A 27,787-nucleotide genomic window follows, 5' to 3' on the forward strand; every position below is an offset into this window, starting at 1 on the left:
TGAGACAGGAGCGAGGCAGGGCCAGCCAGATGGGGAGCCCCAAGAGGCAGTAGCATGCGATGGTTAAGGCATGGGCTCTGGGGCCAGATGGCCTGGCCTCAAACCCCTGCTCTGCCATTTATCACCTGGGAGTACCTCTCTGTGCCTCAGTTTCCTTGTCTGTAAAATGCTCCCCACCTCACAGGGCACGGTAAAGATTAAGTGAATACACGGAAAGTGCTCAGACCAGCACCTGGCATGTAGACTGGGGATATGTAGACTGGCCGAGTGCCTGGTTGCGGCGGGCAGCCCAGAGCGCTCACTGGCTTTGGAGGCAGCCACATGGTAGGTGGCTCAGATCTTGGCCCCAGATCCCTCACCCTGTCTGGACCTTGCTCATCTCATCTGTGAAATGGGTAGAATCACGTGTACCTCTCAGGGTAAGGATGTGGGATAATGTAGTGAGGAGCTGGTGGTGTGGGTGCACCGTAGGGCTCGGTAATGTTAGTCCACATCGCGTGCAGGCAGAGCATTGAAGGGGGGTTCAAGGGGGGAGGGGGAGTGATCTGAGCCATGCAGGCTGGGGAGCTGGGCAATGCGGAGGGGCAGACCACTGGCTTTTGGCAGAGGGATGATGGGTGAGTGTAGCTGAGTTCCCTGGGGCTCTCCAGGCACTCACTGTGAGGTGTGGGGGATGCTGGGTGATCTCTGGCTCTCCACTCAGGGGAGGGCTGTGGGTCCCCTTACCACTGAAGCCTCCCATAGCTCAGGGACCTGTGTTCTGGGTCTGGCTCTGCTGGCAACGCGCTGTGACCTTGGGTGGGTCGGCTGTTCTGTAAAATGAGGGCATCGGATCAGGTGGGCCAAGCCCACTCCTCTACCTGGTGGCCTCTCCTGGAGAAGGAGCACTGAGCCTACTCCCCAGCGGTCAGGTTACCGCGGTATTGCCATGGCCCCAGTGGCCTTTCTCGTGGCATCTCCAGTGTAGTCCAGCCTGCCTCGACCCTGCATATTCTGAGTGTGTGCTATGCTTTCCAAAACCTGCCTCGGGGATTTTCCTGGCCGTGTGCTCCTCCTGGAACTTCCCTCCTGATGCCCGACTGGCAGAGTCAGACTCCTTCTTCAAACCCTGACTCAAACTCCAAGACTCTCCTGACCCATGAAGGGCTGAGCTGTTCCTGGGGTACGTGGGGTCCTTTGTGTGGCTGTTGTGGGCCTCCCTGACGTCCATGGGCTTGTGGAGGGCAGGACTGGGCCTCCCTGGGACCCAGGGACCTGGGCCTGGGTCTTCCCCTTGCCCTCAGTGCCCCCGGCCCTGTCTGTCAGCCTTGGGAAAACCGAGCAACCCCGCAACCCCCCTCCCCCACCCCAAAGCAACCCCCCCCCCTCGTGGGAGCTGTGCCTGGGGCAGGGGTGTGGCCCATGCCTCCGCCTGTCTCTGTCAGAGGGTTAAGCTCATAGTACCTCCCCCTGCCTAGTCCTAAATGAGCTGTGTGCTTTTCCACTTCCTCCCAGTTTATTAAACTTGCATTTTTATGACCCAGACATGTTGGAAATGAAAAGGCGGCACATTCTGCTTTATATTCCAATTGACCTTTACGCTTGCCACTTACTTGGGGGCCCGGGCTGGGGTGAGGTGAGGAGATGCATGCCCCCGCCTCCAGGCTCTGGGCTGCCGTGGAGAATTGTATCCTGGAGCCACGTTTTGGGGGGCAGGGAAGCGGGGGAATCAGAGCCCCCCTTGGTCCCCAGCCCCTGCCTCCTTCTTTGGGACTTTGTGGATTTCTCTGCTTCCCTCTTCTGTTCTCCCCCCATCTCTCTCCTTCCTGCCTTTTATACCCTCTCTGGCTCTGCCTGGGCCGCTCTCTGGGTCATGTGGGGTGGCCTCATCATGGTTAAGGCCAAGAGGTAGGAGTGGCCCACAAGCTCACCTGTTTCTGGACAGGTGTGCCCCACCTCGTGGCCACTCTGGCCACCTGCCTGCTTCACACCTTGATTAGGGCCATTGGTACCCTAATGTGCTGAGCACTTTCCGGTGGGCACCCAACCCCTCCAGGTCCCCTTTCCGTTCTCAGATGGTCCTCTCCACCCCAACATAGCTCCAGAAATTTCCCCTTGATTGAAGATGTGGCCTGGCTGTGGGCAGATGCTGCTCGGGGCTGTTTTCCTCGCCTGTGGGATGACCGTGAGCGGGCTCTGCACGCGTCCCCGGGGGGTGGAGAGATGGAGTTGGTCTCAGGGGTGTGAAGCTGTTTCAAAAGGGGCCAATCCTGGCCCTGCCACTCCTGCCTGTGTGATCCTTGGGCGGGTCACATGACCTCTGAGCCCAGTTTCCAGATCTATAAGATGGGTAGGATGGTTGTATTAAACGGGACAATGAAAAGTGGCACATGACCCAGTTCGAGGAACAGTAGCTGTTGTAACGCGTGCTCATGTGAGGGGGGGGGGGGGGCTGGATTCTTCTCCCTGTTCCTTTCTTTCTTCGTTCCTTCATTCCTGGGCCTGAGTCCTCCCCAGGCTTCTGTTTTTCCTGGGGCCACCGAGAAGTGCCCTGGGATGACCCAGGAGGCATGAGGCACAGGTACCACGAAGATGGACCGGCCTGGCTGCCGGCTCTCTAGCCATCCCCGGGGGCCTAGGGGAATTTAAAACTCATTAGGGCTGAAATATGCTGGAGGGAGAGAGGGAGGGAGCCTGCTGAGCACCACCCCATGCGGGGCAGGAGCATAGGGGGGCCCTAAGGGTCCTTGGGTGTCTGGGCATCTCTGGCCGGGGCTGAGGAGCAGAGAGGTGACACTTAGCTCATTCTCCTGCCCCTGGGGCTGTGGTTCAGTGGGAGGTCCTGCAGGGTGTGTGTGGGGGGGCGGTATTTGTGTTCAGGGCTGCTGCCTCCCTGTCTCCCTCCAAGTTCAGGCCCTGATTGCTGTCAGGGAGTCCAGTGTGGCCCCCTCGTCAGAGCAGCAGGAAGAGGGCAAAGCTGGACCCTTAGGAACGAATTTGGGTGGCAACTCCCCTCCCCCACCAGGGGGGACATTTGAGGCTTAGGACTGGGGGGCCGGGTGTGTGAGGGGTGTGGCTTCCGGGACCAGGTCTGTTCTGAGGGGGGATGGGGATATGGGGTGCACACAGCTTTCACAAAGGAGCCTTTTATCAATGATGAGTGGTATCTTCCAGGTGGGCTTGACGGAAAAGGGTCTCTCTCTCTCTCTCACTCTCACAAGGCATCATGTATTCTATTACCCTCCAAACTTCAAGCACATGGAGAATTATAGAGACGAATAAACTGTCCTAGACTCATCACCTGGCTTGATCAAATATTGATATTTTGCCCTACTGGTATCAATGTTTGTTTTCATGCTAAGGAAGAAAACATTGCAAATGTCATCAGAGGGCCCGTGTGAGCGTCCTTGTGCTCCGCCCCTTCCTCCTCGGAGGCCGCCACCGCCCTGTCCTGTGCGGATTGTTTTTAGTTCTTTTAATGACTGTGCACATAAAAATAGTTTTGTGTGTTTTATTCATTTTTGAGAGTGAGAGAGACAGAGCATGAGTAGGGGAGGGGCAGAGAGAGAGGGAGACACAGACTCTGAAGCGGGCTCCAGGCTCCGAGCTGTCAGCACAGAGCCCAACGTGGGGTTCGAACTCACGAGCCTTGAGATCATGACCTGAGCTGAAGTCGGACGCTTAACCGACTGAGCCACCCAGGTGCCTCTAGTTTTGTGTGTTTTGAGCTTGATAAAAAATTGGATCATGTTGGGTGTCCTGGGGCTGGCTGCGTTTGCTCAGCTTGTCCCGTTCCTTTCCTTGGCCGTGTGGTTCCTCACTGGAACAGCGCCCTGTGCATTTACTCGTTCATTTCTTGGGGTCACCTGGGCAAGTCCCCTGATGATCTTCCTGGCTCGTCCCAGGGGTGCTGCCCGACCATCCTTGCCCGTGTCTCTTTATGTTCTTGGGAGAGTTTTCTTGTGGGTCACACTCGGGAGTGGAATTGCAGACTCATGGAGAATACACCTCCTGAACTTCCCCAGAGGCTGCCATGTTGCTCTCTACCTTTGATGCAGGGTGCTGGTTTCCAAACCTGTCTCCCCATTGGAACCCCCTGGGGCTTGTTAAAACACAAGTTTTCACCAGATGCCTGGGCCTACGTGGCCCTGCGACGGGGACTCTTTGCATGCGAAGTCTTGTTTCATAAGCTCCTGGGGGCTTCATGGACCTACATTTGGAGGTGCCTTGCCTGGATCTGCCAGTCACTTGCTGTGCAACTTTGAGCAAGTTGCTGGATCTCTCTGAGCCTGAGTGTCCTCCTCTATAAAATGAGGGTGATGATAATGGTGAGGACTCAGTCAGGGTTGGCCCTTGCCTCCTCTGGGGGTTGGCTTGGTGCTTTTGAGGTCTGTGAGGTGCCCAGGGTTGCCACGGCCTGACCGGGCTCTTGTGTCATCCAGAGGAGCAATGTACCTCCTTGACTCTGTCTGTGAAGTCGGTTTTGGATTCGTTGTGTTGGTCAACAAGCATGATGGACGACTGCCCCGTGCAGGCCATGCCATGTTTTAGAGACCTGGAGTATGGGCCAAGGACGCTGATGTCAGAAGTCAACGGTCAGTAATTCCATGACAGTGAGATGAGGGCTTTCACGGAGGTGGACGAGGCCCGGTTGGGGGGTGGGGTGTCAGGGAAGGCTTCCTGTAGGAGGACAACTAGCTGAGATTCAACAGCGAGCATACAGTGAGGTAGGTGGAGGGCTGTGCTGGCCAGTGGGGGAGGGCATTCCAGGTGGAGGGACCCAGGAGGCCAAAGGCCTGGTGGTGAGAGAGGAGAGGGAGAGTGGGAGCGAGCCTGGTGCTTGTGTGGGGGTTGGCCGTCTTGCTTCAGGACTGCTGAGGCTCCCGGTGACACAGGCATCTACCTCCTGGCGGCGGTTGCCTCTGACTGAGGCCTCAGATTGCAGCTGGAAGGGGGTTTATGGGAAGCCTGAAGTGTGAGGAAATGTTAAGTGCCTTATAAGTACTTTGATTATTTTAAATTGCTTAAGTGGTTTCTAAGATGGTCCTAAGTATCCCGGGGACACAGACACAAAATCAATTAGGAAAGTACAACAAACCTAATGAGGGGAGAGTAGCCCCCTCCCCCACGCCCACCTCGGCCTGGCTCCGGCCCTGGCCTGTCAGCCCGCACCAGGACCCCTTCTTTCACCTCCAGCATCGGGCTGGGGAGCCCCCAGCCTCTGCGCTGGGCCCTCCTGGCCTTGAGTCCTGCCTTCTCGCTCAAGTGTTTTGCGGGGTGGAGGGAGAGGAAGGGGTGTCTGGAGGGGTAGGGACGGGAGGCAGAGAGAGGGGTTGTATGTGGAAGTGCCTGAGAGGGTCTCCTTTAAAGATGCTTCTCTCTTCTGAATGTGCCTTTTATCCAGGGGCCCTGGAGCCCCCTAGCCCTGCAGTATTACCGTTAATATTATTATCACCATCATTGCTATTTACAGCATTATTTTTTAAGCGCGTAATACATTCCCATGGGCTTTCAAACATACCAAAGGACATACCCCAGCCCTACCGTGGAGGCAGCCGCTGCTCCCCGTGTGACCTTCCAAAGAGGGCTGTGGTCTGGACTCGGGGCTGTGGCGTTGCAAATTCCGGGGGCGCCATTCACCGTGGACCGTTCGCTGAATCTGGGGTGCGGGGTGGGGCGTGGGGATGTGTGCACGCATACGTTCTCCTCTGCTGTTTTCACGCGCCGCAGCACCTGCCTGGTGGCCGTGGGGATTGCTCATCAGCCAGGAAGGACCTCGGCCTTTGTACGGCCACAGAGTACGCCCTGCTCCCAGTCTCCTTGTGGCAGACACCAGGTGCTTCCCAACCTCGTGTGTTTGAGAACATGCCTTGTGCGGCTGACTTCGTGTCTCGGCCACGTTGCGTGTCTCTGTCCGGTGAATTCCTACAGAGCGCCGGGTCACAGGACCAGTGTATTCCTAATCTCTTGCCCTCCTGCCGGCCAGGGGTGGGGGCCGCACTTCCTGTGGCTGCGCCTCCACCTCTGCTGTCAGCTGGGCGGGGCCGGGAGGAGGCCCTGTGGCTGATGCTGACCCGGGCCCTGTGCCGCCAGCCTCGTGCAGCAGATCGTGGGGAGCAGGGACCCCGGTCCTTGACACAAGAGCTGCCCAGAAGAGTGAGTGGGCCCCGCTTCACTGTGAGTCTGTGTGGGGGGTGGAGGCAGGGGCAGGGGCAGCTCCAGGCCTCTGTGGGGGTCTAGTGGGAGCCGGAGGCCCTGGGCCCCTGGGTCTCCATCCCACACATGCTCTGAGAAGGTGCTGAGAACCGGCAGGGTGGATGACCATCGCTGGCCTGGCTCGGTTGTCTGCCCGCCCTTCCCTCCGCCCCCGCATCATTCAGGTGTGATGCTTCTGTGCCCACGTTCTGCTGTCTTTGGGCCCCATGGCTGCCTTGTGTGTCCATTTAACAGATGCAGCTCTGAGGGGCGGTGACTCCTTGGGTCCTGCAGCGGCTCGGGGGTGGAGTTTGGCTGGTCCCTTGCCTCCCTGGCTCCTCAAGGAGTGCTTCTGTCCCAGGTCCGCAGGTAAGGCTCATCCGTCCGTCCGCATCTCAGTTTAAACACTTCTCACTGCCCGCTGCCGGGAGGGCCCCCCTTCTGTTCTAACCAGCCTTGGGCCCTTGGCAAAATCACTTAGACTGTCTGGCCTCTCCATTTTCCCATCCGCACGATGCATCCAGATCCAATTTTACTGAATACTTTCTGAGGGTAGTGAGGCAGGAGATTCCCCCCTTCTTCCCGGAGGGCCTCAAAACTCTTCTTTTGGGGGACTTGAAACTGTTCTTGTTTTCCATGTGAATTTTCCATGCAATACCTCCTCGGAAGCACCAAGGAATCCGCTGCCTCCTTCCTCCTACCCCAAGGTACACAGTGAGATGAGTAAAGAGCCTTGTCACCTGGAGCACATTGTACATATTTATTATATTAATTTTGCATAATTCACCGAACTCTCTTTGAAAGAGATGTGGCTTCCCTTATTGAAAACTCTCTTTCCCATTCTGCACGTCCAGCTTCAGATGTCCTCCTCCCCTGAGACCCTTCCCGCCCAAACCAGTCCCCGCCTGGACCAATTCCCTTAGTCAGTGCTGGCCCCTGAGCTTTCATTCCCTCTGGTCTCTCCATCGAGAGACCCTGAGGTTAGGGACGATGTCACCCGTTTCTTTTGTGGGTCCCCACAGAATCTGGAGGGATGAGTCAAAAAATATTTTTAACAGAAAGCTGTCAATGTGAAGAACAAAAATCTCTGTTCCTCAAAGGAATCAGGCACAGAGCTTCCTGGAAGTTCGGCAGCTGGTACTTGATTTGACAGTGAACTTTCCCAGGTTCATTTCCCAATGACCTTTCATGAGAGGTCCGATGAGTGGGTGTTGCTACAATCTGTACAGTGGTCTTTGGTAACGTTTTGAAGGAAGAAGTGGAGTTTTCCTTAGCTTTTGTTTGGTTTCCAGTTTAATTAAAAATACGTATGTTTTATGTACAGTTTGCGAGTCAGCGTAGGAGTATGGCCCATGATTTTGGGGACTTTCAGACACCTGCTGTAGGCAGCTTCTGAGCATTTCTTGGAAACCGTGGTACGGCCTTAGGGCCCGGTGATAAATGGGAATAGGGGAAGCAGGGGTCACTCACAACCATCGGCAGGTGACGATCTTTCACATTTGCTTCTTGGTCATTCCACACAACAGCCCTACAAAGTGGTCAGGACAGATGCCCTGACTTTACATGAGGAGATTGAGACCCAGAGAAGTTACTGTGTGGGAGGCCACCTAGCTAGTCAGAATCAGAGCTGGGCTTGGAACAGGGGTCCCAGACTTCCAGCCCAGTGCTTGCCCTCTACACTCACCTGGATGTCACAGGCAGATCCTTTGAGGCCACCAGCTCTTAGTGTGAGTCCATGGGTGGTGGTGAAGGTGACTTGCAGGCTGGAAGCACGTTGGTCTTCCCTCTGCCCCACGGAGCGCGGGAGAGTCAGCCTTGGGCCCCTATGTGTGAGTGTGGCTTATGCCCCCACACTCCTTCCTGTTGGTGTTGTTATAAAAGCCAACATGTTCATTGCAGATCTGGAAGAAAACAGAAGAGCATAAAGAAGCAAATGAAAATTGCCCACTCATCCCACCATCCAGAGTGACAAACCTGAAACGTTTGTGTATTTCCTGCTAGCCTTTCCTGTGTATAATTTATGACGTTGCGACCGTAACATCTATGTGGTTCTGTAGCCAGCTTTTGCCCACCAGGCTGAGGTTGGGAGCATTTTCCACCATCCTTAAATAGTCTCTGAAACATGGTGGGTGATGGCTATGCAACCCCCCATCAGGGGGCCCTATCATCTTTTATGTGTCACATCTCTCTGGTGGCTGGTGGGGTGTGGGGTTTCTGGGCTGCTTCCTCACCATGTCTGGGCATTTGCAGTGGACTCTCCCTCCATGGGGGGATGTGACCGTGAAGGCTTGGGTGCTGGGTGGGTGGGAAGCAGGAGGTGGGAGGGTCCTGCCTAATTGGACCGGTAATCCTGGGAGAGACAGGTGCTCAGGTGAGCTCCCTGAGAGGGCGGACGGGAAGGTGGACATAGCAGGTGGAGTGTGGGAGGCAGAGCCAGGTGTCCTCAGTGATGCTGTGGGCGTGGGACATGGGGGCCTGGAGAGACATGCTCAGCTGAACTACCGGTGTGGGGCTGAGAGATTGTGGTTTCACTTTATTCCTGCCCTGGGTGAAAGCCCCCCCCCTCCCCCACCCCAGTGCTCCAGAAATTAAACTCAGGGATTCCAATCCAGGGCGGTGGCTGAAGGGGAGGTGGTGGGCAGGGGGCCAGGCTTGGCAGGGAGGGGAAATGACCTCATCTATACCATTTGCCGTGGACAGGTGGGACGCATGGCAGGGGGTACCTGGAGAAGGAGTTAGCAGCCCCTGGGTTCCCAGGGTGGCATTGTCTCTACAGGCCATCCGGCCTACCTGCACCCCAGTCCTTCCCTCTGGCTGCTGCCACTTCTCCGGTTTCTCTCCTTCAGCCTCCCAAGATCCCATCTGCTGGTTTCTCTCTCTGGTCTTTCCTTTGTCCACCTTTTCTTTCCTCTACATTAAAAAGAATTGAAGTATAACTTATATGTAGTAACGTGAACACATTTCAGATGTACTACTTGATGAGCATTTATAAATGTGTATATGTGTATGAACATCAAGCCAGAGAACATTTGCAGTACCCTAGAACGTTCCCTTGAGCCTCTCTTAGTCAATATCCTTGCTTCCCCAAGGCTAATCACTAGCCCAACTTCTAACAGCATGGATTATTTGTATCTGGCTTTGAGCTTGTATAAACAGAATCATACAGTAAGCCTTTCGTGGCTGGCATCTTTCACGTGATCTGGGAGATTCATCCATGTGCTTGACTATATTCCGGTTTTTCATTGCTCTGTACTATTCCATCGTGTGCTTAGTTCGTAATTTACGTATCTCCACTCTGCTTCCGTTGGACGTCTGGGCTGAATCTGGTGATTGGCTATTATGGATAAAGCTACTCTGAATATTTGTATACATGTCTTTGAGTGGACACAGGCACCCATTTTGCGTATATGTGAACACACATACCACATACACGCGCGCGTGCACACACACACACACAAATTGCTGGCTCATCGGCTACATGAATGATTACCTTAATGAGGCATCCTCCAAACATTTCCCCAAAAGGGTTATGCCTTCTCGCCTCCTTTTTTTGCTTTGGAAATTCCACCTGGGCTTCTAGGCCCGTCTCAAATGCTACCTTGCCCGTCATCTTGATGGATAACAACACCCATCATTCAGGTGTCAGCTCTACAAGGCAGGATTGTGTCTCGCCTCTTTACTGCTCTGCCTCCTGGCCAGGAACATAGTGGGTGCTTAATAACACCCGTGGTTGAATTTATGTGCCTGGCACTGTGTCAGAGCCTCACACAGATTATCTAAGGTAAGTGACCAGCCGGGAAATTCTACAGGTGAGGAGACAGGCTTGTCCAGGAAGCAGCAGAGGCCCGCAGCACCGCCTTTCCCCGAAGCCTGCGCTCATTCCACAGTTCCTGGCGGCATGTGTTTGCAATTTCTTGCTCTTTTTCAGCTCGCCCACTTTGATTTCACTCGGCCTCATATTCTAGTCCGGGGGTTGTTGAAGTAAATCTCGTGGGTGACCTAGTTAGCTTGTGACCCAGCCAGCTCTTGGAGGATCCGCCAGCTCTGTCTTCATCCTGAGTCTGTGCCCCAGAAGCAGGGAATTTCAGGCTGGGGTATGGGTGGTAAGGCTGCAGAAACCCACTCAAATGAAATCAAAGCCCTCTCTTAGTAGGGCCAACATTCGTATCTCATTTTTACCTTTTCAAAGCCCCTCTTCATTGATTGTGACTCCCTGGAGATCACAGCCTGGGCATCATCATTTGCATTTTCTGACTGAGAAGAACAGAACCCAGGGAGGTGGTGTGATGTGCCCAGAGTTTACCGTGTTGCTTGGAGAAGAGCCGGGGGGAGCCTTGAACTCTTGCCTTCCGGCCATGTGCTGTAAAGTGTGGCAGGGTGTGCTGGGAGCTGATAGAGAATCGGAGTTCAGCTCAAAACCCAGCCAGGCTTGTCCCAGAGCTGCTTTGGGAAACCAGAAAGGCTCTTTTAGGTCATCGATTTACTAAATGGTTTTTTAGAGCCCTGGAAGTTTTGCCAAGTGTCTCAGGGGCAGCTCCGGGTTAAAGGTCACAGCGGAGGCTTAGAGGAGGGGGCACTGTCCGTGGTGCTGAAACAGGACTTGGCTGTGGGGAGGTGAGGGAGGGAAGCAGTGTGGGCCTTAAGGGCGCTTATGGCTTCCCAGGAGGTGCTATCCTGCCAGTTTTGGTGGGAGCTGGGCATGTGGCCGGGCAGACGGTGCGGGTGCCTTGATATTTTAATTGAAGCCTGGAGACACGGTTGCTCTCTCTACTGCGCTAACAATGTGCGGAATAAATAATTCAGCAGTGGTTGTGTTGTGCCTGCTGTCCTCACCCATGGGGGTGGCCACGCTCGTGCTCATACGTGCAGGCTGCCGGGCTGGGCCAGGAGCTGCTATTATGGGCTGGACCATTTTAACAGGGCCCTGGCCACCTCTCAACCCTGGTGAATTGGTTTCCTCCCAGGCACCCCCCCAAGGAGAGGTTAGTGGAACGTGGGGCAACTGCTCCTGTGTGTCACGATTAAGTGGCACTTAAAGGTCCGTTTGTCCTCAGACTGGCCTGAAATGCCAGCAAACTGGAGGAAAGGCCCCTCTTAATGGGCACTCTCCCTGGGCTGTGTTTGAACTGGTTCCATTTGATTCAGCAAATATTTATGGAGCTCCAAGTTTATGCAAGATACTGGAGCAGGTGGTAGGAATGGGAGAGATTGCCAGAGTGAATTAATCTGGGTCCTTCCTGGATGGGGAGGTGTGACATACATGCAATTTTGTCATAGCTCAAGTTGGGGTGTAGGAGGGCTATGGTGGAGGTGCAGGTGAGGGTCTGTGGGGCCTCAGGAGGGAGAACTCGCTTTGGACAGGGCACGCATGCGGTGGCTGCCTGGAGGAGGTGGTCAGTGTCCTGCAGGCAGAAAAGGAGCCATGATAGTGCTCTAAGTGGAAAGAGCAGGCGTAGCTGGAACTTCGGGTGTGTCTGGTATGGAAGCAGTAAGGCTGGTGGCATGATGGCAGGAAGGTTGGGTGGTGGATGAGTGGAGACGGCTCGGATGAACTGGGGGTTTAGGCCAAGGGTGTGGACTTGATCCTGTAGAACAGTGCCCTGGCTAGATTTGGGGATTAGAAATATTCCTTCGGGTGTGGAGTGGAGGGTTGGTTGTAGGCTGAGGACTTAGTCTGAGAGAGTGATTGGGAGACCAATGAAACAGTTCAGATTAGAGGCAATGATGGCCCGAATGGTGGCCTTGGGCATAATGTCATTCATTCATTCATTCATTCATTCATTCATTCATTCATTCACCAATCAGATTAGTGAGCCAGATGTTGGGCTAGGCTGGAATACAGCAGTGAAGGAAAACACATACAGTCCTTGCCCACATGGAGCTGACCTTCTACAGGGGGAGAAAGATAGTAAACAAGATAAGCAATAATTCAAGTGGTGACAGGCGCTGGGGAGGAAAATTGCATAGGGTCGGAGTTTTGAAAGTGACGGAAGAGAGGAAGGGCTCTTTTCTTGTTTTTTTGGTTTTTTTTTTAAATTTATTTATTTATTTTGAGGGAGAGAGCACAAGCAGGGGAGGGGCAGAGAGAGGGAGAGACAGAATCCCAAGCAGGCTCCACGCCGCCAGGGCAGAATTCCGTGCAGGGCTTGACCCCATGAACTGTGAGATCGTGACCTGAGCCAAAATCAAGATGCTTAGCTTGCTGAGCCACCTGGGGGGCGGTGGTGGGGGTGCAGGAAGGGCTCTTTGAAACACGTGGTCAGGGAGAGTGTGTTTGAACATAGACCCAGGAAAGTAAGGAAGGGAGCCAGGTGGCTGGATGGTGTTTGGGTGGAGGGCACAGCCAGTGCAAAGGCTCTGAGGCACTCTCTGGTTGCCCTGTATAGACTGGATTTGCAGCATGGGCAGTGGCAGGCAGGCACGGAGGAGTTTGTAATAACCCTCCACCCTCTTCCGTCCCTCTCTCCTCCGTTCTTCTCCCCCCTCTTCTCCCCTCCTCCCAGGGAGACAATCAACCCCCAGTGTTCCTCCACAGAAAGCCCTGAGGTGGCTTCCCGGGAACCTGGCAATTCCCATGAGCCCTGCCCTGCCCCCCCTGGGCCCCAAATCCCAGCCCACCAGCAGCGAGACCCTCAGCCACAGCTAGATGCGCCCAGGGTCCTCTCTGAGCCTCAGCTTGTCTCCCCCTATAAAAGTGAGCACCAGTGACAAATACCTCCCTCACCCGGTTGATGTGAGGTTTAAATGGGAGAATGTATGTGGAAGCTGTAAATGGAAGGCAATTATTCTTACAGTTTTCAAAGCCAGAGGGAAAGACCAAAGAGAGTGGTCGAGGGAGGTCCCTGAGAGTAGTTATTTAGGAGCCTGTGACTCTAAAAGGTGGCCTGGCACAAGCAGAAGTGAATTCAAAAGCTGCAATGAAGAGAAATCTGGGGAGGCAGCTGCCCAACAAACTGCCGGCGGAAGTCGAGGGCGTGGGGCGCGTTCTTGGCCCAAGGGCAGTGCAGTGACCTGTGGTGCTCCTTCCCCTGCATGGGAAGTCCTTCCTCAGCTTGCCCTGTGCCCTGCGCCCCCTCCAGCTCCTTCCTCCCAAGGCGTTGTGGCCAGGATGGCGTTTCCAGCTGGAACCATGGGTATCAAGGTATCCTCATTTGGGTGAGGGGATGCTCATGGTCCCCACCTTCCACACCGAGGCCCTTCTCTCCCTCTCAGGGAAACTGGGGAGTCTCCCACCCAACCATAGGAACCTCCCTCTGTCCCATCTCTGGAGGGTGGTTGAGTTAGCTGCTGTTCATATTTTTGGCAGAGGGCTGGCAGTGAGACCCAAACTGGGAGTGCTCTAATTGAGGGGTTTCTTCTGGGGAAATCCCTGTGATTGGCATCCGGGAAGCATGGATCTGCTGTGGTCCTCCCAGTCGTCCTCCCAGAGGCACAGCTTATAGAGCTGTAAGCGGGAGACACCTCCTCCCTGGGGCGGGGGAGAGGACGAAAAGAAAAGGCCTGTTTAATTTAATTCCGTGTTTTATTGCTCGTTGGATAAATAACCTTCATTAAGATGGAAGGTGGGGGGATGGACAGGGAGAAGTTTGATTAATTTCGAGCTGGTTTCTCGTTTGTTAATTTTCTCCCAGTTCAGCAGGATTATTAAAACAAATTACAGATACTGCTCTCTCCTCCCTAGGCTGGAGCGGGGCTTGGCTCACAGGGAGTGATCCTGCTTCCCTCACCCCACTTTCCACTACAGTTATACATAAGGTGCAACTTGGGGTGAGGGAAGAGGCCTCCCCACCTCAGGGTCTCTGGGCAAGGCCCCCCTATTTCTTGTTGGGGTTTTCGTGTCCCCACAGCCTCATGGAAGAGCTCGACAATCAGGAAAAGCAGCATGGGGGTGCTGGCCAGGACACCCTCCCCGCAGCAGAGCCAGTGACCCGGGGAATGTTGGTGCCTGGGGCGGGGGGGGGGCTGCCAGCCCCAGGGCCCACCCCTGGTATCTGTGGGAGCAGGCCAGGCAGGCAAGTAGATTAGGCGGGCACACAGCTTCTGGGCTGCCCCACGCTGGTGCCCAGTCTCTCAGTCCTGCTCCACCCCCATGGCCCCCTGGCCACTGCCTGTTCAGACCCTTTCCTGGCCCATCCGCTTTCGCCCACCTTGAGCTCTGCCCCTGCCAGGCTGGATCTCCCACTGGCTCCATCCAGTCCTGCAGAAAAACTGCCACCTGCCGGGTGTTAATGGGGGATAGCAGGTCAGCACTTTTCCTGCTCACCCGTGGGCAGTTAAGAGTTCCAGCTGCTTGATGGGCACCTGGGCAGGGCAGTGACTTTTGGGGGGGTGGTTATCAACACTCTTTTGTGTTCCCCAAATGTACTGTGAATGCTGACTCTGCCAGTTTTGACTGTACCAAAGTGTGTGTGTGTGTGTGTGTGTGTGTACGTGGGTGTATGTGGAGGGGGCGTGGGTGAGTACTTGAGTGTGCATGCGTGTGAATGACTGAGCCTTTCCGGGATATCCCTGCAGCACGCACATATGTGCAGGTCCTTCCATTTGAATGGGCTGACTCTGAGCCCGCTGGGCCCTGGCAGGGCTGAGTTCTGGTGCGTATGCCTGTCTGTATGTGTGTTTCCTCCTTCCTGGCCCCTGCCACCATCAGCTGATACTCTGGAGCATGAGATTGGACTGTCCCGAGCTGTCCACCTGGCCATGGCAGCCCCACGGGTGATTGAAGAGAAGCCTGCCTCTACTTGGCTCCTTGCAGCCTGTGGGGCACAGGGTTCCCCTGGAGAGGGGCCATTTCCTGTGGGCTCCCGACTCTCCACACCCCCAGCCCACCCTGGAGGGCCTTCCTGCTGTCTCCCCCATCTCCAGGTGGGAGCTGGTGGGATGGGCCAGGGGAGGGGCAGCACCTCTGTCTCCAGCCCTGGGGGCCTTGGTTTGTGCGGCTCACAGTCTGTCGGGGCTGCCGATCCTGTGAGGCACAGCCAGAAGATTGAGGCAAAGAGAGATAAGGGCAAAGGGGATAAGGGCCACGGGGGAGGGGACGGGGCACGGGGTGGGGCTGCTTTAGGCGAGCTGTCCGGTGACAGTGTCTCTGAGCAGTGACATTTGGTCGGAGGCGTGGATGGAGTGAAAGAGCATGCTCTGTGGCTCTGTGGAGATAAACCAGCTAGGCAGAGGACACGCTGGTACAATGGCTGAGAGGCTGGGCTGCGCTTGGATGCTCAGGGACTGTTTAAGGAGGGCAGTTGGGGCGGGGGGGGGGGCGGCGGTAAGAGTGGAGGTTAGGGCCCACACAGGGCTTGGGATTTCCTCCCAAGAGGGAGGCCGGGGCTGGGGGAGGGAGTTGGGCAGAGAATGGTGTGGCCTGACTCCTGTGTTAAGTGGTGGTCCTGCCTGGGTGTGCCCCGCTGTGCCTCCTGTGTGTGCGTGTGTGCACAGTGTGTGGACCTAGACCACCAAACGAAGAACGGGCCAGATGGCCAAGCAGGGCTCTGGGTAGGGGTGTAAATGTAGTAGAATCAAGGAGCCCTGGGAGGCCTTCCATCTGGGGGCACAGGCTGGGGCTCTGTGGTTCCAGAGAACCACACAGAAGCACATGAAAGGACAGAGAGACAGATTTCAATTCAGGGTCTCGAGAAGCCTGGCAGATACTGGAGCTGGGATGGGCTACCTTGTGAAGTGGTGAGCTGCCTGTCCTAGGAGGTGGGTAAGCACAGACCCCTGTCAGGGGCACTGGAGGCGACAGTCCCACCCTCCTCATCTAAGAGTCTCTGGTTAAAGGCTCCCTCTTCCAGGTAACATGGGTGGCTTTGAAAGAACTCACTTTGATCCCAGCGATGGGGATTCTGGCCCCCGTAGCAGGTGTTGGGAGATGCTTGGGGAACTCGGGCTGAGCTTTGTGCTCCTCTCAATTTACCCTATGGATGCCCACTGTCTGCTGGCACCGAGGGGGACCCGACGTTCCCTGCTGTGATGGTGGCAGGACCCTCCTCCAGGCTCTGCTACCCGAGGCTCCCCCAGTGGGACCTGCTGAGGCCTGGGTTAATGGGCAGAGCTTTGTCAAGCCTGGGCATTCTGGGGCAGGGGCCTGAGTGGGTGAGACAGAGTGGAAGGGGCCAAGATCCACTCAGGGCTTCCCTTTCAGAGAGCGGTGTCAGCTCAGATTACCAGTTGCTGGAAACTGGATGCATCGGGCTGGGACAGGGAGGGCCTGTGGGCATCTCCTGCCTGTCCCCTCATTGTCTAGACAGGACCCAGACGTGCTGCTGGTTCCTGCCGTGGGCTCTGTCTCTGGCATTGAGGGGCCTGGGTTTCAATCAGTAAGCAGAGCGATTGAGGGAGGATGACTTCTCTCCCAGTCTCCAAGTTTTGCCTAAAAAATTCAGATAATAATGTCTACCTCGAAGGGTTTTGTTAGGAGTAAATGAAGGGAGGTAATGATAGAGAGCACTGTCTGGGGTCGGTCCGCTGGAGGTGACCTCGTGACCAGTGATGGAGGAGGAATGAGAAGAAGGGAAGGAGCCAGTACAGGTATCTTAAAGAACAGGTTTGCTCAGTGGGTGGCCAGGGCCCAGGCCACTGGGGACTGCTGGGACACTGCCTAGAGCAGGCCCTTGGTACCAGGCAGGGACCGTGCTATCCCCCACCGCATCTAATACCTGGCACATTGTGGGCAGGAGGAATGTGGTCGCGGGACTCAATGGCACATTTGGAGGTTTCTGCAGAAGGTGGAAATAGAAGGGTCTGGGGACAGACCCACCCCAAATCGCACCTGCTTTCCTTCTGGAGAAGCTGGGGCCTTCCAGGCTGGAGGCTGAATCTCCGGGCCGAGAATTGCAGGAGGCAGCCACAGCAGAGCTTGGAGGGTCTCCGAGACCGTTCAGTCCAGTCCTTATTTCCATGGGGAGGTAGGACAGCTCAGCTGTAAGGGCGCAAATCCCTGCTTGGCCACCTACCAGATGCCTGTCTTTGGGCAAGTAGTTTGACTTCTCTGGGCCTCAGTTCCCCCATCTGTAAAATGGGTGAAATGCTGGTATCTCTGTCTATGACGGGATTCTGGTGAGGACGAAACAAATTAATGCTAAGAACAGAGCCTGGCACGTAGTAAGTGCTCAGTAGATGTGACCTATTACTGTAGTTATGATTCTTAGATGAGAAACCTGGAGCACAGGATGGAAAAGCGTCTAGTGTGAGGCCGCGTGGTGAGTTGGTGACAGACCAGAATTCAGGTTCTTTCCATCATGGCAAGCTCACAGAGCTGCAGAGGGCAATGGAGGTGAGATGCAGGGGTGGCCTTTTCCTGCTCTGGGCCTCGTCCCTGGCCGCCTCCTCACCCTGCCTATGTCACTGGGACAGCTGGAGAATCCCCTGGGAGCCTGCTTATCTTGAAGGGACGGGCTGGGGTCGGAGGGGAAGCAGGCACCTGGAGACCTTATTTGCCTGTCTTCTGGCTCCTTTGGTTTTTTGGAGAGCTTAGGGTTTAGGGCAGGGCTCACGAAGTGTCACAAGGAAAGAGATACTTGGGAGGGCTTGTGGGGAGGTCATACTTGTCTCCATCTCCACAGGAAGCCCCTGGCCCAGCTGCCCTCACCTCTCACCTGGACTAGTGCAGTGGCCTCCCCACTGCTCTCCTGGGTCCCCATCTTGCCCCCAGGCCTGTTTTCTGTACAGGTGCAGCTCGGGTTCTATTCTCCCATCTTCTGTGTGATTTTTTTGCCTTTCCTTGAAACTGCTGTGGGCTCTTGGCCACAGGGCCTTTGCACTTGCTGCTCCCTCCTGTCCAAGATGCTCTTTCCTTTTCCCTCTTCACCTGGGTATTGTCTGTCCATCTTTCAGGTGTCAGTTTCCTGCCTGTCCTCAGGAAGCCTCCTCAGGTGCCCTGACCAGATCCAGGCCCTTATTCCAGGCTGTCACAGGCCCCTTGCCTCTTCCGGCACATCTGACGTGATTATGTGTGTGTGTTTCTGGTTAGAGACCATTTCTCCTGTTGGACTCAGCTCCATGAGGACAGATATTCGATGTTCACTATGGCATCCCTGGTGTCTGTCATGGTGCCAGACACATCGCGAGTGCTCAGTAAACATATTTTGCATGAATGCATGATGGGGTGGGAGGCCCATATCACCTCCACCTTTGCCAGGGGCCAGAGCCCTCATGTTGCAGGCTGACGTGGGGCTTCCACAACAAACATCCCCCAAGAGGGCACCCTGGGGTGGAACACCACCCAGAGTATACCCGCACGTGGGCCCCTTCCTGAGGGTGCCAATAGAAGATGATGGTTCAGATTGAGGGGCTGCTGGGGACAACGGTGGGGGCATCCAGGGATCAGAGAAGCTGTGGGAGGGTGATGACACCCCCCACAGACTGGGTGCTCAGCAGTCTGTTCACCCCAGGGCCCCACTGGAGGCAGTGCTGGGTCAATGGGGTGGGCAGGGGAGGGATGAGCCCTGTCAGTGGCCAGCCAGCGCCACCCCCTGCCCCCCCGTAGTCTTGGCTAAATCATTGCCACTTGGCCTGTCCATTCTTCAGTTTCCTCATCTGGCCCAGGCCAGTGGTTTTCAAACTCTTTAGAAGCAGATACATTTCACCAACAGAATCATGTAGAGAAACTCACTTATGAAAATTAGGTAGAAGCAGACTGCTGCTCTAGTTCATTTGTTTGTTCATTGGTCATTCATATTTATTTGCAGAGCCTGGAAAATCAGGGCTTTGGTGCCAGGCACGGTCCTAAGTCCTGGGGCTCTGGCAATGAGCGAGGCAGACAAAAACCCCTGTCCCCGTGGGACCGACACTCCAGTGGGGAGGTAGATGATCAGGAGGACGCGTGAATGAAACGTGTAGTGTCACAGGCAGTGGTGAGTGCACACCCTGTGCAAAGGTCCTGGGGCAGGCTCCTGCCTGGTGTGTTGGGAGGAAGAGCGTGTGGCCCAGGTGGCTGGAGCAGAGCAAGTGAGGGAGAGGGTAAGTGGGCGGTGAGGGCAGGAGGCTAAGGGGGCAGATTGCGTAGGGCCTAGTGAGCCATTGAAAGATGTTGGCTTTCACTCTGGCTGAGATGGGAGCCTCTTGAAGAGAGGAGGGACATGATCTAACTTGGGTTTTAGATGGGTCCCTTGGGCTGCCGGCTAGGGACTGGACTCTGTGATGGGAGGCGGCGGTGTGGGAGGTGGGGGGCCAGCGAGGAGGCTGCTGGGATAGTCCAGGCCAGAGATGCTGGAGCCGAGGCCCAGGGTGGTAGTGGTGACGGAGTTGAGCCGTGGTTGGGTTCTGGATTGTTTTTCAAGGTGGAGCCAGCAGCATTTGCTGAGAGAAAGAGGAATCAAGGATGTATTCGGTGCTGTGGCCTGAGCAGTAATTACCTGGCTAGGAAGGACTTCGGGAGGTTCTGGGGGCCCCCCTAGATGGCCATGGGGAGCAGGTAGTGGGCAGGAGCCTGGAGTTTGGGGGTGTGTTATCAGGTTATGGGGTGGCCTGGGGGTGAGTGGAGAGAGAGGGTGGAGGACCGAGTCCAGGGTTGCCAGCGTTCAGGACCAGCCGAGGAGGCTGAAGAGGGGCTGTCTTAGAGGGAGGAGGGCACCAGGGAGTTGCCAGGCAGCCAGGTGGAGGGACTGCACGGTCAGATGTCGCTGTGGGGCCAAGTAGTGTGAGAACTGGCTGGAGGGCTCAGGCCGAGAGCCCCCAAACCACAGCTTGGCACCGTGGCCCGAGGATCGCCTGGCTTTGCCTGCTCGGTCGCACGTTCCTTTTGCTCTGGTCTGGGCCCCCCTCCCCTACCCGGGGCTCTGGCCCCCTGTCCCCAGCGAGAGCCCTAGAGCCTCTGTGGGGCCTCCCCCCGCCCCTGCCAGCCTGGCTGTGGCCCAGGCAGTGATATAAATCACATGGAGTGATGGTGATGTGACTTTTATCGGCCTATGTGTTCAATAATGTTAATACATCCCATTATATCATATTATAGTAATACAGAGCCGTATATTACACATGGGCGCAGCACGTTAACTTGGGAGAACACTTGGGCAGACGCTGTGGTTAATTTTCCCTCCGCCTGGCTGTGCCCCCATCGGCGCTCAGTGTGCATGAGGAGGACAGCAGGTGTAGTTACGGACCCCTCAAGCGTGCCCCACTCACTGAGGTTGTCCCAGCCTTGCCTCCACTTCCCGCAGCTTGGGGGACAGATGTCACTCCTGTGCTGTGGAGGCCCCTCCCTCTGTCCTTACCTCCTGAGTCCAGTAGGCAGAGGTCATTAAACCCCCCCCTCCCCGAACAGATGTGGAAACTGAGGCTCAGACATGGGAAGCGGTGTGCTTACCGGACGTGGAGGGGAGAGACCTGGAGCGGGGACTCTTGACTCCCCATCCTGGCTGTTTCGCGGGGTGGGGGGATGGTGTGGACAAAGGGCAGGAGCCGGAAGTGAACATGGAGCGCGTGCCAGGTGCAGCAGGCCCTCAGGGGCTGGAGTCAGGTAGACCTGGGTTCAAGTCCCACTTTGCCACTTGTTGTGATTTTATTTCTGGATGTTCTAAGGCCTCTGTTTCCTCTTCTAAAAAACAAAGGCAATAAAGAGCATTCACTTCGTGGGGTTACTGTGTGGGGATTAAATGAGATAATCCCTGTGAGGTGCCCATCATGGGCTGGGTGCTCATTAAGCCACAACTACCACGCCTGTTATGATGACGACCAACACCTAAGCAGCCTCTCGCCTGCTGCACCACCGCCCCCCCCCACCCCAGCCCCGGCCCTCATGTCTCGCCCCCGCCAAGCCCGTTATACGTGCCCAGAGCACTTGAAGGTTGGCCCTCTGGGCGAGTCTGGAGCCCTGCCCTTACCTGCTTGGACACTTGGGTGTAGCCTAGCGCCCAGTGCTGCCCAGCTCCCTGGCTCACAGGGAGGAAGCCCAGCTTTGCCATCAGGTGGGCCTGGGTGACCCCGGGGCTCCTCAGCCTTCTGAGCCGCAGCCACAGCTTCTCGTTAAAATAGGCCTACGGTTTCCTGTCTCGGGCCTGCGGTGAGAATTAACACAGGGAGAGCCCGTGTCAGCTGACGGCCGCCCCCGGGGGTGTGTGCCAGGGGTATCGTCACGACTCCTAGCGTCTTGGATGTCCGCTGCTCTCTTTCTAAAATTTAATATCCATCTTCCCGCAGGAGCCTCAAAGTAAGGTTTACACTGTGCCCATTTGACAGATGAGGAGACGGAGGCTCACGGGAGGTGACTTCCCACAGGCCGCACAGCGAGGCAGGGGGCTGCTTCTCACCTCCGGGATCTTGGGCTTTGAGCCCCTCTTGGAAAAAGGGGTGCAGGCCTTGTGGCCGCAGGGCCCCTGCCGGGTCCTTGGCCCATCCTCTCTAGGCCTCTGGGCTCCTTTGTCCCCTAGCCTCCCCCGCCCATAAGTATCACTCTTGACAAGGTTACGGAGTCAGCATGTAAAACCTGCACAAGTGAGTGTAATTTATTGATCTACATTTTGCTTATGAAATAAGACAAGTGCTGATTGAGGATCTTGTTTGCTCTCGCCCTTGCACCGCGCGCTCCCCCGCCTGTGCTCTTATCGGCGGTAATTCCTTGGAGTCTGCATCCGAGCGGCTCCTTTGTCAGCCGGCCGAGGCCCTCCACTCTGCGCCCCCTGTTCTTCTCCAGCCTCCGTGCCTTATCGTGCCCCATTTTTTCCCGGGCTCCTAAGGAAACATATAATGTTTAAAAGAGTGAGACAAGGGACTGAATAAAGCACTTTCTCGGGAAATATTTGTTCAAAGTCCTGTTGCCTCATCTGTCTGGTTCTCTCCTAGAAAACATAATTCAGAACAGTCCTGGAAATTAATCCAAGTGTCCGCTTGCCTCCTGATAAGAGGCTGGGTGGGCCCCGGGGAAGGGGAGACAGAGGTGGGTGTGGGACAGCCCCACAATGATTGCCTTCGAGGGTGCTGCTGTGAACTCGGGGTGGGGGTTGGGAGGGGCGGGCACAGCAGGCCCTGGAGGTGAGGGACACCCCACTGAGCCCTGGGGAGGGAGGGGGGAGACCTCAGAGCAGCGTCTGTGTGCCAGGCACTGCTGTGGAGTGGCCAGCTTCCCCAGGCAAAGCGGCAGACCATGCAAGCATGGGAACTCGGCCACTGACCAGCTCCGTGACCTTGGCAAAGCCTAGGGCTCTGAGCTTTGGTCTCCTCACCTTGTCTGAGGTGCTTACGACCCCATGGAGCGTGTCCTCAGGCTGCTTGTGTGGCAAGAACGAAGTGGCCCCTTTGCTTATTGGGCACCTGCCCTGTGCCAAATCTGTGCCGGGCGTCCTGTGGGGAATGAAGGAAAGGTCCCTGGATTCATGGAGCTGCCGTTTTAGGAGGAGGTGGATATTAAGTGGAAAAGTAAACAAATGTTGAGCACGTCAGAAAGCGATCATTGTTCTGAGGAAAATCAAAGCAAGGAAAGTGGAAATGGGGTGCAGGGCAGGGAAGTAGGATTGGTCCTAAAAGGGGTAGTTGGGGAAGGCCTTCCTTGAGCAGTCTGTCTGTGAGGGAGGGGCCACACACAGATCTGGGGGAAGAGCATTCAGGCAGGGGGGAACAGCCAGTGCGGAGGCCCTGAGGCAGAGTGTGCCTAGAATGTTCAGGGTTCGGCAAGGAGACTGGTGTGACCAGAGCCAGTGAATGCCGTCAAGCTGGGAGTGGCCGGAGGTGAGGTCAGAGGTAATGTGTGGAGATGCTTTGTTACAGTGCCAGGTACTATGGATGATTTTGACAGACTGCCCTGAGCTGAGCTGTAAAAGGCATTTTATTAGCACCTGGCAGGGTCTCCCAAAGGGAAGCTGGCATGCGAATTTTGCATGAGGAGGGGAGGTCTGTTATTTCTCCTGTCTCCTTCCCACCTTAAACACCCCAGTCCTTCCTGCTATGAGATGATGTGAGTTGTCTCCAAGCTGTCTCCCCATTATGATGCCAGGAGAAGGAGGCCACTTGTGACTGTGGGGCCGTGTCACCCTGTGTGGGGTGGGACATGGGTAGTGGTCCCAGCGAGGGACCCCGGCCTGGCCAGTGGAGCTCTGGTGACACTGGAGGTGCCCACACATCCTGGCTCTGCCTGGGGCCTTGGGAAGAGAAGCAGGGGCCAGGGGCCCACTTTCTGGCAGCCTTGGGTGGGGTTGGTGATCCTAATTAAAAGCTTGGATCCAAAAGGCTTGATGGTGGAATTTCTAATTAAATCAATTTCATCTCGTCTGGGAGACAGAGGTTTGCATATGATAAGCATGAAATTAATAATTATGTTTAGAAATTAGCTGTTGCTCAAAGCAGAGCCATTTACACAACCCCTCTGGGGCCTCTGGCCCCCACCCCTGCCTGATCCTTTGTGTTGGAGACAGATGGGCCACTTCACCCCAGAGTGTGACAGCCAGGAGTGGAGGGGGGCACCGAGCTCGGTGGAGGCGGGTGGGAGGGGTAGTAGGGCTGGCTTCCTCTGCTGCTGCCCTAAGGACACTGCCCCACAGGAGATTCAGCGTGTGTGTGCGTGTGTGCCTGCACACGTCCGTGTAGACCCTCTTGTATAAGGGGGAAGCTGGGTTTTATGTGACAGTTAGTAGCATGGGCTCTGGAGCCTGTCCCTCTGGGTTCAAATCCTGCCTCGGCCACTTACTAGCTGTGTGAGCTTGGACAAGTGTCTTCACTTCTCTGTACCTCAGTTTTGGGGAACATGGGAAGAATAAGAGGGTCTACTTCCTATGGTTATTGTAAGATCAAAGGCGTTCAGGCATTTGTAACCACTCAGGACTGTTCTTGGCACATAGTAAACACTCAGTAAATGCTGGTTCTCATGATGATGATGATTGTGTGTGTGTGTGTGTGTGTGTGTGTGTGTGTGTGTGTGTGAATGTGATTCAATTCAGCCCCAACCAGCCTGTGCCGGATGTGAACCTGACACCTCCAGGCTCGTGAGTTGGAGATGAATAATAAGACGCTTTCCTGGCTGTCCCGGAGCTAGAGCGTAATGCTTACGCCTCCTGCGTCCGTCAGCCTTGGTGAAGTTAGATCGTGAGAACGAACCATCCTCAGATCTCCGTGGTCTAAAATACATAAACTAAATGCTTACTACCCCACATGTCTACGCGGGAGGGCTGAGTGTCCTGTCTCATCTCCTAGGCACCCAGGCTGGCCTGGGACATCGCTGGTCACGGTGGCAGAGGGAGCACATACCCTGTAGGGTCTCACAATGGCAATGAAACGCTCTGGCCCCGAAGGAAGGGCATTTTCTGCTCCCGCTTCGTTGGCCAGCGTACGTCACAAGGCCCCAGCCAACCACCGGGGTCAGAGGGTTGAATTTTACCACGTGCCAGGAAGGCAGGGAGCTGCAAGTGTCCCCAGCGCTCTAAGGACAACACCAATTGTGTGCGCCTCCATTTGTTATCAATTATCTCTCTCACTAGAATGTCTGTTCCCTGAAGGCAGGGATTTTTGTCTCTGTGTGTTCACCCCAGTGCCAAAGAGTGTGCAAGGCACCCAGTAAGCACTCCGTGAACCATTACCCAGTGGGTGAATGAACGAACAAATCATCAGAGTCTCCGGGGTGTGGGTGGGTGGGTGGGGGGGGGGTGGTGTGGGAGGGAAAGGCTGGGGGCCTCGGGAGCAGCCGAGGCAAAGGGACCACAGGGGCCTTGTGGGCAACTTTTACTGTGTTTTAAGATAGTATTTGCCTCCTGGGAGAGTCTGCTGTCCACTTCTCAGTCACGGTGAGGAGGTGCTGCAGGCCATGGTGTGAGAAGAAGAGGGGGCCTGTGTGAAGGCAGCAAAGGGCAGGGTCACCCAGTCTCCAGGCCTGGGCGGGGGCGGGGCGGGGGGCGGAGCCAGGGAGGCTGAGTGCCCTGGGCACCTAGACGCAGATTGGAGACTGTGGATGCAGCCCCCAGGCGGGGGCTGAGTGACTGACTGACTGCACTGGGGCACAGGCCAGCCCCGGGCCAGGCAGGGGTGCGTAGCGAGGCCCCCGAGTGATGGGATGCGTGGGGCTGGCGGTTGGTGGTGGATCCATGTCTGTAGAACAGGGTAGTGAGATCTGATTAATGAGGGCGTCCTGAAGTGAGCGGGGAAGTGGCCAGCGGCCCCCAAATGACCTACTGAGTGAGGAGAGGGGAGGCCCTCAGCTTGTGGGCCGAGAGGAGGCCCTGGGGTGGGTGGCAGACAGTCTTCCTACCCGGGGTCTATCCTCGTCCTTCCAAAGACCACCCGGATGCAGGGTCAGCCCCCTGCCCAGGGTGTCTGCCCACCTCCTGCTTCCTAGGCCTTGGGCCTCTGCTTCTCTGTTCCTTAGTAATTGGTGGAGGGGGCATCTCCGTGGGGAATGGGTGTGTGAGGCCTCCTCGTGGCTGTCCTAAGCTGTAGGGTCACTCTTATCCTCTGCTCTTAAACCCCGGGGTCCTTGTCAGAGGTGGGCCTGGTCAGGGTCAAGGGCAGGGGCCATCCGTGCCCCCTCCATGTGCTGGGTCCCCCCCCGTACTGCTCCTCTCGTGTGTCCCTGCACCCCCCCTGCCGTATCCCTGCTCTCTCGGTGTCACGACCCTGCCCAGCTGCTTTGAACCCCCCTTGACCCTGCACCCCTGTCTTTGTACCCCTTCAGTCTGTCCAAGCCCTCGTCCCCACACTGCCAGCATTTTCCCTCTCCACAGCCCCCCCTGCGAGACCCCCAGTGAATCTCTTGTCGCCCCAAACCTGGCTTGTCAGCCCGGATGCATGTTACCCCGAGACCGCCTTTCCCAGCCCCCACCAGGCTAGTTCTCTGAAGGTGGGTTATTTAAATGGGCCCTGAGCACCTGGCTGAGAGGAGGGGCTTGGTGCCACATGAGAGAGTGTGAAGTGCCTACTGTGTGCCCAGCGCTGAGTGAGACACCTCCTCCCCGCCCCTCCCGAGGCCCCATCGAGGGAGGAAGGGGAGGCTGGCAGTGTCTCCTCCGCTGGGCACTGTGTCTGCAGCAGGAGCCCCCTGGGAGATGACGGTGCACGGCTCAGGTGGCTGAAGGGGGCGGGGGCGGGGGACAGGGTCCCTCAGCCCTGACCGTGCAGGCCAGGCCTTTGGAAGCTGGCGTTCTCTCCTCTCACAGGCCCTCTGAACTACACATTCCTCCCCGTGCTGCTTTCATGTCCCTAAAAGCCTGGCTGCCTTTCATCTGTGAGGAAAATAGCTGATGCTGAGAGCCGGGCTGTCGAGGCCTCAAGCAGCCAGGATCAGAAGGGCGGGGAGCAGGCAGCCAATCCGGGGTCTGCCTGGCCCAATGCGGGGTCTCCCTGCTTCCCTGGTGAGAGGGGCTGCATCCAGCCACGTGGGGGCCCCGAGGTCTGCCTGGGGCCTGGCCTGGCCGGCGGCCGGAGGTGGCCCCAGGGTCCCAGCTTCAATCTGTGGCTGCCTGGTCTGGCTTGTGGGTGGGGCAGAAAGAGCAGAGTCAGCTGGGACGGTGGGCAGGGCTTGAGGCCAGGACTCGGGGATAGTGAACAGGAGGCAGAGCAGCTCAGTCGGTGCCTTCTTTCTGATGTCTCCTGGCTGTGATGTTCAGAGGGTACTTTCCTCTCCCCGAGCCTCGGTTTTGTCATCTGCAAAATGGGCACGTTGGTCCTACCCTTGCCTCCTTCTCCAAGGATAATACCCAGCAGTGCCCACGTGTTTGAAGCACTTTGCAAGTACTTGCTCGTGCAGTCCCTTCTGTTGTTACTGTGACTTCTTTATAGGGGAGGAAACTGAGGCCCAGAGAGGCTGCTCGCTTGCCTAAGGTCACAAAGCTGGATGACAAGGCTGGGTCATAGCACAGCTCTGCGCATGCGCAGACTGGCTCCGTAGTGTGCTAGAGCCAAAGCTGGAGCCGATGCTGTGCTGCGCAAAGCATTAGGGAAGAGGCAGAAAGGGGAGGTGACTTTAAACACTAAAGCTCACAGGAAGAGGGTTGGGGTTATTGTGGTGTGGCCCTGGGATATCCATGGTGATGGCCATGGGCCCCTGGCTACGTGACTCAGGGTGCTGCAGGCCTTGCTGAGGTCAAGGTAGAGGCTTCATCCCTGACTGTTCTATAAACAGCCTTGAATGAAGTATCGGCTTTCAGGGGACTGTGCTCTGGTTGGCTGTTACGCGCTGGGGGTGTCCCACCTCCTACCCCCTTCTCCTCCTCTGGACGGTGTGGGACGTGGACCAGCCACTCTCAGGGAGTCCCTAGATTCTGCTAGACTGGGAGCCAGTGACCCCGAGTCTGCTCTGTGGGCACCCTGGGGCACTGCCTGCGTGTCTGGCTGTTTTGCTACCTGTAGGTAGGTATGCGGGGCTGCTGACCTGGCCCGGGGCAGCCTGAGAGCAAGTTCAGGCTCTCAGCACACATATGCGCACGGGGCTTTGCACTGGCTCTTCCCTCTGCCTGAAATGCCCTCCCTCCAATTACCCACATGGCTCCTTCCTTCACCTCCTTGGGGTCTTGGCTCAGATGTCACCTTAACAGAGAGACTTCCTCTGGCCCCTCTAACAGTCCCCTGCCCTGTTCTTCCTTTTTCTCATGGGCCCTTATTCCCGTCTAACAGCTTGGTATCCCCTTTCCATTGCCTGCCTGTGTCTCGACTGGGAGCCCCACGAGGACAGATTGTCCACCTGTCCATCGCCAGCACTCAGAACTAT

The 27,787-nt window shown here is 56.3% G+C and overlaps 1 protein-coding gene and 1 long non-coding RNA gene across 5 annotated transcripts in view; one reads left to right on the forward strand and one right to left on the reverse strand.

Annotated features, from left to right (window-relative positions):
• GRM4 (glutamate metabotropic receptor 4) overlaps positions 1-27,787 on the forward strand; it is a 116,410-nt gene that overhangs the window by 21,628 nt on the left and 66,995 nt on the right. The window lies entirely within an intron of this gene.
• On the reverse strand, positions 21,584-23,434 carry LOC113598905 (uncharacterized). The gene is made up of 3 exons (XR_003419666.2): positions 22,935-23,434; positions 22,326-22,481; positions 21,584-21,834 (listed from the first exon to the last, which is right to left on the reverse strand). It is a non-coding gene; the product is annotated as an uncharacterized LOC113598905 (long non-coding RNA).

Source organism: Acinonyx jubatus, chromosome B2 (assembly GCF_027475565.1).
Source record: "Acinonyx jubatus isolate Ajub_Pintada_27869175 chromosome B2, VMU_Ajub_asm_v1.0, whole genome shotgun sequence".
NCBI classification, from domain to species: domain Eukaryota; kingdom Metazoa; phylum Chordata; class Mammalia; order Carnivora; family Felidae; genus Acinonyx; species Acinonyx jubatus.